Source organism: Moschus berezovskii, chromosome 6 (genome assembly GCF_049115385.1).
Source record: "Moschus berezovskii isolate FMDL1 chromosome 6, NW_MosBer_1.0, whole genome shotgun sequence".
NCBI classification, from domain to species: domain Eukaryota; kingdom Metazoa; phylum Chordata; class Mammalia; order Artiodactyla; family Moschidae; genus Moschus; species Moschus berezovskii.
In genome coordinates, this window is record NC_142465.1 from 18,274,885 (window position 1) to 18,290,796 (window position 15,912).

Consider the following 15,912-nt stretch of genomic DNA (forward strand, 5'->3'; position numbering starts at 1 on the left):
CGATGGACATGGGTTTGGGTGGACTCCGGGAGTTGGTGATGGACAGGGAAGCCTGGCAAGCTGTGGTTCATGGGGTTGCAAAGAGTTGGACACAACTGAGTGACTAAACTGAACTGAACTGAATTCATATCAAGTTTACCTTGAAACTAGAAGCAGCATTTTAAGCCTTTTTCTTAAAAAAAAAACAAAAAACAGAAATGTACTTAATCACTTCTGACTGTTCCTATTATTTACAAAAAAAAAAAAAGCCAAATTTTTTGAGCAAGTCCTAAAGTATGTAGAATATTATCAAAGTAAACAATAACAGAAGAACATAATAACTTTTCTTCTCAATTTCATATTGTTATGTGCCAGTTATCAACCTAATGTCTCTTACCTCACAATTTACCCACCCTTACATGTTCTTCAAAAATGATTCTGGAACTTTAAATATAGTTTTCCGTTGCCAGTTGGCAGTAAGCTTTGCCAATGGCTTTGCAAGAGAAAGGGCTTTTCCTTCTGGTCCTGGCCCTCACTTGGAAGGCTCGTGCTTTACACCCATGCGCTTGGCCTTTCCAGCACTGCGGTGGTGTGGGCGGCTTCTCTGCTGCTCCAGTGTGTTCGGCTCTTAGAGCACACACAGCTTCTCCAGCGTCAGGCTGCTACAGCGCACGCGCAACTTCCCTAGCGCCCAACTCCTGCCATGTACAGCGTGCCATGTACTCAGCAGCAAGCGAGTTCCCCACAACCCCCTTAGGAAAAGTCACATGATAGAATGTATCCATGAGACATCGTTCTGTGCACAGCTTTCTTCTATACCGTATAGAACTGATTTCCTGCATGTTCGAGAGGGAGGCGTTCTCGCAAATTCCACAGGCACCTCGTCGCAGTGATACCTTTGTCTGTATGGCCATGTCTGCTGGGAAAAGGTGTAGCTTTCAGCCCTGGCAGGATGCAGAGTGGGGCTCTTCCATCGGGTTCTGGTAGTGGCGAGCACACATCTGTTATTCCCATATACTTCAGAGTGTTCTTAACATTTTACCAGACTTTACCGTTGTTATTCGGTCCCTAGGTGGTGTTTGACTCTTTGCGACCCCATGGACTGCAGCCTGCCAGGCTTCCCTGTCCTTATACATACCCAGAGTTTGCTCAGACTAATGTCCATTGAGTCTATGAGCCATCCAACCATCTCATCCTCTGTCCTCTCCTTCTCCTCCTGCCCTGAGTCTTTCCCAGCATCAGGGTCTTTTCCAACGAGTTATTTGGATCAGGTGGCCAAAGTTTTGGAGCTTCAGCTTCAGCATCAGTCCTTCCAATGAATATTCAAGGTTGATTTCCCTTAGGATTGATAGTTTGGATCTCCGTGCAGTCCAAGGGACTCTCAAGAGTCTTCTCCAGCACCACAATTTGAAAGCATCAATTCTTCAGCTCTCAGTTTCTTTATGGTCCAGCTGTCACATCCATACATGACTACTGGCAAAACCAAAGTTTTGACTATACAGACCATTGTTGGCAGCGATGTCTCTTGTTTTTAATATGGTGTCTAGGTCTGTAATAGGTTTTCCTCCAAGGATCAAGTGTCTACCATTTCATTAATCTAATACTTAAGCATTCTTTATATTAAATGTTCCCTCTTCAAATTACTGGGTAATTCTGTCTCCTGACAAGACCTTGACTGATGCACATTCTTTGAAGTACTGTTACATTCAGTAACAATGACATTTAAGAAGTGTGTGTAGAATTTACCTTAATGCAACTTCTCTAAAATATGTTTCTCAGAACGTACCACATGATGTACTCCAGGAAAAATGGGTCCCAAAGTCCTATGGCTTAAATAATTCTCTTTCAGTCAGAGATTTATAGAACCTATATTAGTTCTCCCAGAGGTTTTGCAGTGAATATAATCAGATTTTGTTTAAGCCATAATTTTCTAAATGGAAATGTCTTTGTAAACAGTTTGTTAAATAAAAACAACTGTAACAATCTGTGAAACATTGGGATGGGAAACAATCTTGGAAAATGTCTTCCTAAAAATACTACTCTGTTAGCAACAACAAAAAGCTTTTGAAAAGTACAGAAAACATCCTCCTGGCATTGTGTGCCACTTTTAGACTCTTCCTTTGCAAATGCTAGGAACATTTTGACTTTAAGGAGAATTTTCCATTTTTCCATAAATGTATTACTATTCATTGTGGGTATAATCTGGCATAATTTTCAATAGATTTAAGTTGTAAATAGCAGGGAGAAAAGAGAGCTTTCAGTTCATGTTATCTAATGCTAATCTTCTCCATGTGTGCTATTGTTCACTGTATTTGTTATAAGACTTGCTCTTAATCAAAAATAAATTTCTAACTGAAGTCTTGTTCAGTTCAGTTCAGTTCAGTCGCTCAGTCGTGTCCGACTCTCCGCGACCCCATGAATCACAGCACGCCAGGCCTCCCTGTCCATCACCAACTCCCGGAGTACACTCAAACTCATGTCCACAGAGTCAGTGATGCCATCCAGCCATCTCATTCTCGGTCGTCCCCTTCTCCTCCCGCCCCCAACCTTTCCCAGCATCAGAGTCTTTTCCAGTGAGTCAACTCGTCGCATGAGGTGGCCAAAGTATTGCAGTTTCAGCTTTAGCATCAGTCCCTCCAATGAACATCCAGGATTGATCTCCTTTAGAATGGACTGGTTGGATCTCCTTGCAGTATAAGGGACTCTCAAGAGTCTTCTCCAACACCACAGTTCAAAAGCATCGATTCTTCGGCGATCAGCTTTCTTCACAGTCCAACTCTCACATCCATACAAGATTTAAATAGAAGAGTTGCTCTCTAACACTCAATATCTGTGGCTAGCCACTGCTGAGTGAGCTTAGCTAAAAGATCAACACTAACTGCTGTAATAAGGGAAAGATACATAATATAATGGCAATGTGATTGTTATTTGTTTAAACTAAAACTGCAGAAATTGCCATTATTTTCCAAAGGCATAGCCTGATTAAAACAAAATATCTAGTCTCACCATTCCCTTTTTATATAATATGTCTGCGATGATACATTACATTAAAGAACTCAAACTTACTCTTTAAGAAGATATGTTTTTATAATTATACTGATTAAAAATACACAGAAAAAAATATTTCAAAAATTTCCCTCCTTAGCACTTGAGACATTTATCAAAAATTTTGACATCACATTAATGTCTGTGTTCCTTGGCTTATAATAGTAATTATTATAATACCTCTATCAGAATTTTTTTCACAATTTCTTGAAATGTTAATGACTTATTATAAAGTTCATGAGAACAACATTATTCCTCACATTTTTTTTTTGCTCTGTGTACATAAGTAAATTCATAACATATAATCACTCTTCAATGAATGATGAAGTCAGAAATCATCATGCTGTTGCTGCTGCTGCTAAGTCACTTCAGTCGTCTCCAACTCTGTGCCACCCCATGGACAGCAGCCCACCAGGCTCCTCTGTCCCTGGGATTCTCCAGGCAAGAACACCAGAGTGGGTTGACATTTCCTTCTCCAGTGTGTGAAAGTGAAAAGTGAAAGTGAAGTCGCTCAGTTGTGTCCGACCCTTAGCGACTCCATGTACTACAGCCTACCAGGCTCCTCTGTCCATGGGATTTTCCAGGCAAGAGTACTGGAGCGGGATGCCATTGCCTTCTCTGGTTTACTCCACTAGTGCTTCTCAACTACACTGCAGGTAGGTGGTAAAATTTCTTGGTGCCTTACCCAGATCCTCTTTACCAGTTTGTCTCTACTGTCAGTGCTGAAGCGAATTGCTTATAACTGTGACCTTCTCAGGACTGCCCTTGGCTGAAGGGAGCCAACTTTCCTGGGAACAGTTGGGCAGTTGCACCACCTTCTCTCCATTTACTGACTAACAAAATCATAGAAATTCTGTTCCTTAGCCTCAAGGTGATGCAACTCTTGTTGGGGTAATTCACTATTAAGGAATAGCCTTCATTCCCTGTGTGTACCACACCAAAACTAGTTTGCCTCCTTGCTCAGATTTTTCCCTAGACTACTTGACTTCCTTCATTCTCTTATAGGATTTTCCTCCAGAGCCCTCACTCAATACACCATGCACACCTGAGCCTTTGTCTCAATCTCTGCTTCTAGGATATAAGAAGTGATCCCTAGGCAGCTGACTGTAGAGTGGGATTCTGGTGTTGAAAACACGGTGAACCGCTGAAATGAAGACTCCACCTCAGGGGTAGGTAGAAAATCGACAGTCCCTGGTATGTTGTAAAACTGTAGTTTTTAACACTTTCATCTCTAGTGAATTTGGTTTATTTGCAGTTGGAATGGGATCTATTGGTATTTGATATCTGATAAATAAAATGTCTCTGGTCTTTGGCTAGAGATATTTTAGAAATACAGCTATTATAGTAATAATAATAATTGAGAAATTAGATAGCTGTTGGTAAGCAACATTGGTACATTGAAAAGAAAAAATGACAGACTTGGGATAATCAAACATCAATTCCTATAATTCAAATAGAAATTTAAGAGTCAGTGCTTGCTTCGGCCATATATGCAATAAAATTGGAAAAAGAAGAATATCATGGCCCCTGCACAAAGATGACACGCAAATTCATATAGCATTCCATATTTAATTAAAAATGTGAGCCGGAGGCGTCCTTAACATTTGATAAAACAATTATTTTTTCTAGTGGGCAGACGGATCATGTTAAGAGACTGGAATAGAAGTTTATTTCAAGTATAGATAAACATAAAAGAAGGTTGAATGCTCATCTTTGCAAATCTCTTTCATGAAGCCTGGATCCTGAGACTTGAAATGGGAAAATTAGGTAAAGAAAACAGAATACCATGAGGACCCAAGTTCCCCTGAGATTTCTCAAGCTGGAAAAGTAGCTCTATATTTTATTCTCTTGCTAAAGGATAAAATATAGCCCCATGCTTCAGAGCTATACAGAACTCTCAGATAAAGCAGGTCCTTTCCAAGTCAAGGTCTGTCTTCTTCACATGGGCTCCTATAACCCCCACGTGCCTAACAAATCAATTATAAGCTAACCAACTGGAGAAGTGTTAGACCTGCTAAGAAAGGAAAGGTTACATGACAGAGGAGCTGCCATAAGTGCCTAGCATTTAGCAACAGGGACTGGGAGGTTATGACTTGGAGTGGATCCTGTGGGAGCTGAATCAAGGGCACAGAATATAAAAGTGAAAAAGAAAGAGTTTGTCCATAAGGAAACTCATGACACAAATTTAAATCTTGACTTAGGCCCCTATAGTCAATTTGATTATGTTTTTGAGATGTGTCTTCAGCACTTTGAAATGAATAGACATTACAAAGTATAGAAGGTGCTAGAACTGCCATGGGAGATTGAAGAGAAAAACAGCCATGCTTGATGTGGGAATTGTAAAATGAATCTGTTATGAAGGATGATAAACTACACCGGCTGTCTCTCATGAGGAGGTCCGTGATTTGTCATTTGAAGATAAAAAGGAACACATTGTGAGTGGGTAATAGCCCTGATAAAATGTTCAGCCACATCTCTTCTTTTTTAAACTAGGATTATTATTAGAAGATGCTGGAATAGGACTGAAATCCCTAGCAACAGTGAGGATGATTGATCTCAAACACAGAGGCCAAGGGTAAGCAAGGTGACTATAGACACCATAATGGGACAACAAGGTTGAAATGGTAGCCTGTGGAGCATAACCATGCATGACTATATATAAAGGTGTATGGGGAGATGATTAAACAAATGTGGTGGTTTAGGGAAAGAGACATAGGCAGAAAACAAGTATCAGTTCAGTTCAGTTCAGTCGCTCAGTCGTGTCTGACTCTTTGCGACCCCATGAATCACAGCACGCCAGGCCTCACTGTCCATCACCAACTCCCACAGTTCACTCAAACTCATATCCATCGAGCTGGTGATGCCATCCAGCCATCTCATCCTCTGTTGTCCCCGTCTCCTCTTGCCCCCAATCCCTCCCAGCATCAGTCTTTTCCAGTGAGTCAACTCTTGGCATGAGGTGGCCAAAGTATTGGAGTTTCAGTTTTAACATCAGTCCTTCCAATGAACACCCAGGACTGATCTCCTCTAGAATGGACTGGTTGGATCTCCTTGCAGTCCAAGGGACTCTCAAGAGTCTTCTCCAGCACCACAATACAAAATATATATATTTTATTAGACATTTGCATCATATTTTATGTATCCTCTTTATTATTATTATACTTAAATTCAATCAGCTAGTGTTGGTGTCTTTCTGTTTACACTTGCTATTTATTGATTTATCTATTATTCCTTGGTTTCAAAGTATCTTAAGTTGATGCTGCTGCTGCTGCTGCTAAGTCGGTTCAGTCGTGTCCGACTCTGTGAGACCCCATAGACGGCAGCCCACCAGGTTCCCCCGTCCCTGGGATTCTCCAGGCAAGAACATTGGAGTGGGTTGCCATTTCCTTCTCCAATGCATGAAAGTGAGAAGTGAAAGTGAAGTCACTCAGTTGTGTCCAACTCTTAGTGACCCCATGGAAGTTGATGCTAGGTTGTTACTAATGAAGAGTCTTAGACAATTATACTGTTCTTACATTGTTTTGTGGAAACCTAATATAACAGTTTTGAAATTATGAAATTTATGCCTGTATAATCCTTATACCCAAAAGCTGTATTTTAAGTTTTTAAGACTTTAAAAAACTAACCTCAAAAGTAAATGTACATCCTTAATGAATTTGACAATAAATAATCAAGTGGAGAAAAGGAGGAAGGAAGACAGGAATTTCTTTCTAAGCCTACAAAACATTTGAGAAAGAAATATAAAACAAACCAAAAAATTTAGAGGAAGAAATTAATATAGTTAAAATATAAAATTAATAAATAGAAAATATGAGAAATAAAATTTTTAAATACCTATGGGAATTCTTTATTAAAAACAACTAGGGCCAAAGAACTAAACAGACATTTCTCCAAAGAAGACATAAAGATGGCTAACAAACACATGAAAAAATGCTCAACATCCCTCATAATCAGAGAAATGCAAATCAAAACCATAATGAGATACCATTTCACACCAGTCAGAATGCCTGCTATCCAAAAGTCTACATGCAACAAATGCTGGAGAGGGTGTGGAGAGAAGGGAACCCTCTTACACTGTTGGTGGGAATGCAAACTAGTACAGCCACTATGGAGAACAGTGTGGAGATTGCTCAAAAAACTGGGAATAGAACTGCCATGTGATCCAGCAATTGCACTCCTGGGCATACACACTGAGGAAACCAGAATTGAAAGAGACACATGTACTCCAACGTTCATTGCAGCACTGTTTATAATAGCCAGGACATGGAAGCAACCTAGATGTCCATCTGCAGATGAATGGATAAGAAAGCTTTGGTACATATACACAATGGAGTATTACTCAGCCATTAAAAAGAATGCATTTGAATCAGTTCTAATGAGGTGGATTAAACTAGAGCCTATTATACAGAGTGAAGTAAGCCAGAAAGAAAAACACCAATACAGTATACTAACGCATATATATGGAATTTAGAAAGAATGGAAATGATAACCCTGTATACGAGACAGCAATAGAGATACAGATGTATAGAACAGTCTTTGGGACTCTGTGGGAGAGGGTGAGGGTGGGATGGTTTGGGAGAATGGCATTGAAACATGTATATTATCATATGTGAAACGAATCACCAGTTCAGGGTCGATGCATGTTACAGGATGCTCGGGGCTGGTGTGCGGGGATGACCCAGAGGGAGGATAAGGGGAGGAGGGAGGTGGGAGGGGGGTTCGGGAGGGGGAACTCATGTACACCCGGGGCGGATTCATGTCAATGTATGGCAAAACCAACCAATATAATATTGTAAAATAATTAGGCTCCAATAAAAAAAATAAAATAAAAATAAAAACAACTAGATTATCACTGCCCAATAAAGCTATTGATGATAGAAATATTCTATATCTCCACTGTCTAAAAGAGTAATTACATGTGACACTTGAAATGTGATGAGTGGAACTGAAGAAATAGATTTTCAATTTTATTTAATTTTGATTAATATAAATTTATAGGACATGTGACTAGTTGTTAATAATACTAGACAGCACAATCTTAGATGAATAATTTTTCACAAGGATAATTCAGGGAAAAAGATAAAATTTTTAAATACTTATGAATTAAAAAAAGTATAACCAAAGTCAATGTACAAATAATAGATTTGGTTTGGAAAAAATATATTTGATGAAGAATAGAGACGAAGGATAATGTCTATAGTATACAAAGAACCTTTAAAAATTGGCAAAAGGGGATAAATAACCATATAGGAAAAAAAGTAGATATGAAGGAACAATTCATAAATGAATAATAAATAAGGCCAACTGTGACAGTCAAAGTTCTAAGGTGGCCTCCATAATCCCTGGCATCCATTCCCTTGCGGAAATGTATCTTTTTTCTAACCAATAGAATGTGGCAATGGTAAAATGGTTAACATTGAGTTCATGAAATAGAAGATAGTTCTGACTGGATCAGACCTAACCTTGAAGCAAGAGAGACAAACTCTCTTCCTTGCTGGTTCTGAAGAAAAAAGGTGTCATGAGGAAGCTGTGTGGCATGCAGGATTTTAGTTCAGTGACCAGGGATCAAACCCGTGTCCCCTGCAGTGGAAGCACGAAGTCTCCACCACTGGACTGTCAGGGAAGTCCCTTGAGGAAATGAATCCTACCAGCAATGTGAGGATTCTTGAAAATGGAGCCTTCCTTAATCAAGCCTCCAGATGAGAGTGCCACCTAGCCAGCACGTAGATCAGCCTTATGAGTCGAAGCAGAGAATTCGTCTGGGCCGTGCCTGAACTTTTGACTTACAGAGTCGATGAGTATTGTTTTCAGCTGCAAAACTGGTAATTTGTTATGCTGCAGTAGGAAACTGATACATGAACACAAAAAGATGCTGAAAATAAGTAGTGAGAAAAATGAAAATGAAAGAAATTATGAATTATTTCTATTGTGATGCTTTCATGACTGGAAACTCTTTGAAATTCCTTCCAAAGGGGGAGTCCAAATCCCCACGATATAAACTAGCCTTAGTGACTGACTTCTAATGAGTATAATGAGGTAGAAGTGATGCTAAATGACTCTCCTGGAGTGCTGAGATTTCTTCCCTGGAATGCTTGCCTTTGGAGCTGAGCCACCATACTGCAGGGAAGCCAAAGAACTCTTGGAAAAGCCACATGTATGTATTCTGGCCACTAACCCCAACCGAAATCTCAGCCAACAGCCATCATCAACTTGCCAGATTGTGAGTGAGCAAGGCTTTGGATGATTCCCACGCACAGCCTTTAAACAAGCCCAGCTGAAGCTGAATGAGACAAAGAACAAATTCTATCAAGTCAACCCACACTAATTTGGGGCGGTTTGTTACACAGCAAAAAGATAATAGGACATTTTGCACTCATCTGATAGATGAAAGTTTAAAAGAACAATAACACCCAAGGCCTGAAGGGATGTTGGAAGAAAGCTAAACAGGTGTTAGGCACCTGGATTTTCCAAACAAGTATAAACATCTCAAAATTGACCTTGCCTGGCCAAAACTAGAAAACATACCCCTCCATTGATAAGGTTGCAACAGTGAATTGGATCCCTCTCTTGGAGCATTTGTAGATGGTGTTTGTATGCAACAAGCTGCTCAAGCCCTGGCAGGGGTCTCTATGGGAATAACGATAGAGGATCTGTGCCTTCTCCTCTTGTTGAACTCTAGAAGTTTCCTTAAGTGTTCCTGTGTGATATTGTAGAAAATGCCCTGAAGTCTAGAGTCTGACTGGTAGCAAACATAAAGCACCCCCCCCCATATGATAGGTAGTGACAATAAAAGCTTTTCACCGTGCACAATATTTACTCAAATATTGCTGGCAATTGTTTAAAGCAGAAGTTCAACAGTAAAGAGAAAACAAGCAAATGGAAATTGAAAACAAATGCAAACACAGTGAAAAACAAAAATTAAAATGTTTTTAATATCTATTGATAAAAGACAGTTGATAACATTATTGTATATCAAGCATGTGGAAAATGAGAACTCCCATATATAAACACTTGTATATAAATTAATTATAAATCATATATACATATATGTATATAATTCACTCTTTTGGTGAAAATGAGAAACGTGAAGGAATCTATACTAGGTGATTCATATGAAGAGGGTAGTTTCAGAGAAAAAGAAAATCAAAGTTGATTATTCCATAATAAATAAAGAGATGGGAGTTGATGTGTGTCAGACTAAGTAGGCATCAGTTATTCTATCAGGCCAGAGTTTGTTACCTCTGGAATATAAGTCACACCATGGGCTATTTCAGCTTCTCCTTAGACGCTTCATTATTCAACAGCTCCAGATGGAAATAGTCACATTTTGCTCATTCTATCTTTTCTATTTCTGACAAAAACTTTTTATTTTTGATGTTCGAACCAATTGTTAGAATAGAAAGCTGAATAATTGCATATTTCCTTTAAGTCCGAGAGTCTGCATTATTCTATAACTGAGGCTATTTCAGAAAAGCAATGTCCTAATCAAACAATTGTCTGGTTACTGCAGTTCCAAGCCCCCTGGGAAGCTGCTGGAAAGATTGAGGGATACATTTAATAGGAATCTTTGCATCGTCCTTTGCATTAGAAGCGCAAGTAGAGTAAGTAAATCTGGTAAACGGTATAAAGCGAAAGAACAAACAGTGGGAGAGCTGGGTGATTGAGAACACGGCTCTGAATCACGGCTACTGAATTCCCAACTCTCCTTCTACCATCGATTAGCTCTGTAAATTTGGGCCATTCTTGGTAAAGCATAGGTAATAATAGTACCTATTTCCTAGTGTTGTAATGAGGTTTAAATGCATTAATACCTTTAAAGTTCTTAGAAATGAATTTGGCATGCTGTAAGAGTTCAGTGGATGTCAGCTGATATTATTATAATTATCGTCCCTGACAACTGAGCAGTCTGGTTCCAGAAGCAACAAATAACTAGTTCCTGATGTTTTCTAAATGGCTAAGGTGCTTTATTCCACCAATGATGACACTGTAGCAAATGCTGTAGATGCCCCACCCACATCCCCTGCCCTCCCCACTTCTATGCACTCTGCACCCTCCTGTGACTTAACTTCAAATGAAGTTGAAGAACTAGAGAGCTAACATTCCTACCCCAAGAGCAGCTGTCAATCAATGGCTGGACAGAGTTGGTGTCTAAATACCCCGGGCCCCTTTTCCCCTCGGAGAAGTAATTTTGAGGCGCAAGATTTACACCTTGACTAGAGTTCCTATACTTTAAGGTGGAGTCATGGAGGTTTATTGGCTGTCATCCTTTCCCTGTTTCTTGATCCCCTGCCCTCCCAGGAGTGCAGTTGAATCCTTATTTCAGGGTTAATGTTAACTGAGACAGATTTCTAGTCGAGAAACACAGTAACTTACACTGGACTTTCAAGTATGGAAAATATATTCAGAAATCCCTCAAACTGATAAATAGCATTCCCTTTCCCTTATGAAGTGCTATAAAATATAACCGAAAAAATAATTAAATGAATAATGGTTAAGAGCTGACAATCCAATGTCAGTCTGCTCCAACTCTTGTTCCACCTTGGCAATGTCACTTAATCTCTCTGTAACTGAATGTCTTCATCTGTAAAATATTAAAACATTACCCACCATATGGGCTTCCCCAGTGGCTCAGCGGTAAATAATCTGCCTGCAATGCAGAAGGAGCCACAGGAGATGGTTTTGATTCCTGGGTCAGGAAGATTCACTGGAGGAAGGCATGGCTTACCCACTCCAGTATCCTTGCCTGGAGAATCTCATAGACAGAGGAGCCTGGCAGGCTACAGTCCTTAGGGTTGCAAAGAGTCGGACACAATGGAAGCAACTTAGCGTGCACGCACACAAACCAAATAGAGATGTTATGAAGAACTAATATGCAAAGTACTCAGAATGTGATCCCTGCTATTATTAATAAAACTGAGTTGATAGTCAGAAGCTAGATTGCCATGATACAAAGTAAAATACTGATCTAAGTCTCTGTCTCTCTCTCCCTCTCAATCTAATGTTTTCAATATAGCCTACTCCCTGCGTAGGCTGCTCTCCCAACCCACTGCTCACCCCAAACACACTCCTGGCGCCATGGTCTGTTCCATGTTTTTTGCCCCACTTACAACAAAAAACAATTTGTGCTCATATATTGCCCCACAAACTCCTTCATAATCATTGTCCCAGTCTCCAAACTCAACACTAAAATGTGATTATGAATTGGGCTTGATGTAGGTTATTTTTTTTTATTTTTTACTACTATTACATCAAGAAAAACTCTCATATCTTCATTGCTATATCACATCCATGAGTTGAAAGGAAAATTTCAGGACAAGTAGCATCAGGGAGGGCTTCCTGGGTAGCTCAGCTGATAAAGAATCCGCTGCAACGCAGGACACCCCAGTTTGATTCCTGGGTCAGGAAGTTCCCCTGGAGAAGGGATAGGCTACCCACTCCAGTATTCTTGGGCTTCCCTGGTGGCTCAGATGGTAAAGAATTCACCTGTGGTGTGGGAGAACTGGTTCGATCCCTGGATTGGGAAGATCTCCTGGAGAAGGGCATGGAAACACTCCAGTATTCTTGCCTGGAGAATCCCCATGGATAGAGGAGCCTGGTGAGCTACAGTCCATAGGGTTGAAAAGAGTCTGACACAACTGAGCAACTAAGCACAGCACAACATCAAGGAAGGAACACCATTATTCTTCTCTACCCCAGTGTCCTAAAAAGCAGAAATAGGATTGAATCATCCAGTGACGGTGTGACTGAAGACAGGAACATTGAGATGAGTTATGAAAGACAAACTAACCTGGAGTAAGGTGGGAGTGAACTAAAACCTTCTAGTGTAAAAGAACACCATATGCTAAGGTCGCAAAACCTACCCTCATCTCCCACTAACACCCTAGTGTTACGGAAATTGACATTCAGATGAGCTGAATCCCCGTAGACTTTCCAAGATCCTCCCTTCTATGAAGGGGGAAAAAAGCAAACATGCAATGGCAAGCCACTCCAGTACTCTTACCTAGAAAATCCCATGGATGGAGGAGCCTGGTAGGCTGCAGTCCATGGGGTCGCTGGGGGTCGGACACGACTGAGCAACTTCACTTTCACTTTCACACATTGGAGAAGGAAATGGCAACCCACTCCAGTGTTCTTGCCTGGAGAATCCCAGGGACGGGGGAGCCTGGTGGGCTTCCGTCTAGGGGGTCACACAGAGTCAGACACGACTGAAGTGACTTAGCAGCAGCAGCAGCAAGAATATTTATTGTCTTTGTCAGACCAGAATGCCTGAAGCCCATACGTGTGCTCAGAAAACAACTGCAAGTAACATTTAAACAAGCGTCTGAAGATGGTATTGTTCCCTTCCTGAATACTTATATGCACCAGCTTGGAAACTTGCTCCAAAGGTTACCTTTTGTTGGACACATCAGGTAGAATTCACCATTCCCAATATTTGTTGAAGTGTGGTGCTGGAAAAGACTCTTGAGAGTCCCTTGGACTGCAAGGAGATCCAACCAATCCATTCTAAAGATCAATCCTGGGTGTTCATTGGAAGGACTGATGCTAAAGCTGAAACTCCAATACTTTGGCCACATCATGCGACGAGTTGACTCATTGGAAAAGACTCTGATGCTGGGAGGGACTGGGGGCGTGAGGAGAAGGGGACGACAGAGAATGAGATGGCTGGATGGCATCACCGACTCGATGGACATGAGTTTGAGTGAACTCCGGGAGTTGGTGATGGACAGGGAGGCCTGGCATGCTGTGATTCATGGGGTCGCAAAGAGTCGGACACGACTGAGCAACTGAACTGAACTGAACTGAACTGAATCTCTCCTATGTTCTCTGACCCTCTGTTATAAAGAAAATGGAAGAGGAGGCGGAAAGTGGAAGAAGAGGAGAGGGAAGAAAAAGGAGGAAAGGGGCACGGGGATAAACAGCCCCTGGTGTTGTCCGCCTGTTCACTCCCTTATCTTCTTCTCTCAGGCATGTTTTTCTCTTATTTCCTTCCTTTATTAATTCCCATCCAAATCCTTTCTGTTGTGCTCTCCAGAACGCTCACTTCATTTTTAACTACCTCCTCTGAAATCTCAAACTTTATGCAGAATTTTTCTCTATATCCAACATCAACTAAGTCATAGCTTTCAAGTTTTACACTGCCTGGCCTATTTGTGCTTTCCAGCTGGTGACTCAACTGGTAAAGAATCTGCCTGCAATGTGGGAGACCTGGGTTCAATCCCTGGGTTGGGAAGATTCCCTGGAGAAAGGAAAGTCTACCCACTCCAGTATTCTGGCCTGGAAAACTCCATGGACTGTATAGTCCATGGGGTCGCAGAGTCAGACACGACTGAGCAACTTTCACTTCACTTCATTTGTGCTTTCACTCTCTGTAAATAATGTCTGCACATTAGAATTAGCAGAGATACTTTAATAATTGCAGGTGCTTGAGCCTTACTTCCAGAGATGAGAATTTAATTGGCATGGGATGTGTTCCTTTCATAAATGTTTATGGAAAGTGTCCAAAGTGATTCATATGCAATAAGAGCTAAAAACCACTGCAGACAGTTATTCCAGAGCAAAGTTTTTATCTTAATATGTAATGTGATTTTACCTTTAATATATAAACACAGATACTGTGTTTTCTGATTCTTATACGTGATATGGTCTCAATAAATGCTCACTGAATTTAAAAAAAAAGGAAAATTGGTTGGGCTTGTACATTCTGACAGTTGTGAAGTGGTATCTCACTATGGTTTGGACTTGCGTTTCCCTGATGACTAGTGATGGTGAGTATCTTTCCATGTACCTGTTAGTCATCTGTATGCTCTTTTGGAAAAACGCCTGTTGAGGTGCTTTGCCCATTTTCAATTGTCTTTTTTTAAAATATGAGTTATATGGGTTCTTCATACATTTTGGGCATTAACCCCTTATCAGACATACCATTTTCAAGTATCCTCTCCCACTCAGTAGGTGGCCTTCTGGTTTTGTTCATGTCCTCCCTTGCTATGTAAAACATGAAACCATAAAAATCCTAGAAGAGAACATAGGCAAAACACTCTTTGACATAAAGCATAGTAATATTTTCTCGGATTGGTCTCTCAAGGCCAAAGAAATAAAAGCAAAAGATAAACAAATGGGACCAAATTAAACTTAAAGTTTAATTAATTAAACTTTTGCACATATTAATATACATATATATGCATACATATAAACACACACATATATATACATATATATATAATGGGGTGTTACTATTACATTTACTATATATTGTATAATATATTTTATATATGTGATGGAATATTAGTCATAAAAAAGAATGAAATATTGCCATTTGCAAAAACATAGATGGACCTTGAGAATATTATGCTTAGTGAAATAAATCAGACAAAGACAAATGCTATATATCATTTATATATGGAATTTTTAAAATAATATAAATAAATGCATATACAAAACAGAAACAGACTCACAGACATAGGAAACAAACCTGTGGTTGCCATGGGAAGTGGGAATGGGAAGGGACAAATTGGGGGTATGGAGGTAGCAAATACAAACTGCTATACATTAAAAAGATAAGCAAAAAGGATTTATTGTATAGCACAGGGAATTATGTCCAATATCCGATAATATCCTGTAATAACCTATAATGGAACATAATCTGCAAAAGGTGCCGAGTCACTATGCTGTATACCTGAAAATAACACAATGTTGTAAATCAACTATTCTTCAATTTAAAAACCTTGTAAGTTTGGAAAAAAAAATTGTTTATTTTTGCCCTTGTTTCTCTTGCCTAAGGAGACCGATCTAAAAAAATATCGCTAAGACCTGTGTCAGAGAATATAATACTTACTTTCTTCCAGGAGATTTATGGTTTCAGGTCTGACATATAGAACTCATAAACTCCCA

General features: G+C 40.0%; 1 pseudogene; it reads left to right on the plus strand.

Moving 5' to 3' along the window:
- The first annotated feature begins 4,497 nt into the window (after positions 1–4,497).
- Positions 4,498–4,596, plus strand: LOC129537302 (U6 spliceosomal RNA; annotated as a pseudogene).
- The last annotated feature ends 11,316 nt before the right edge of the window (positions 4,597–15,912 follow it).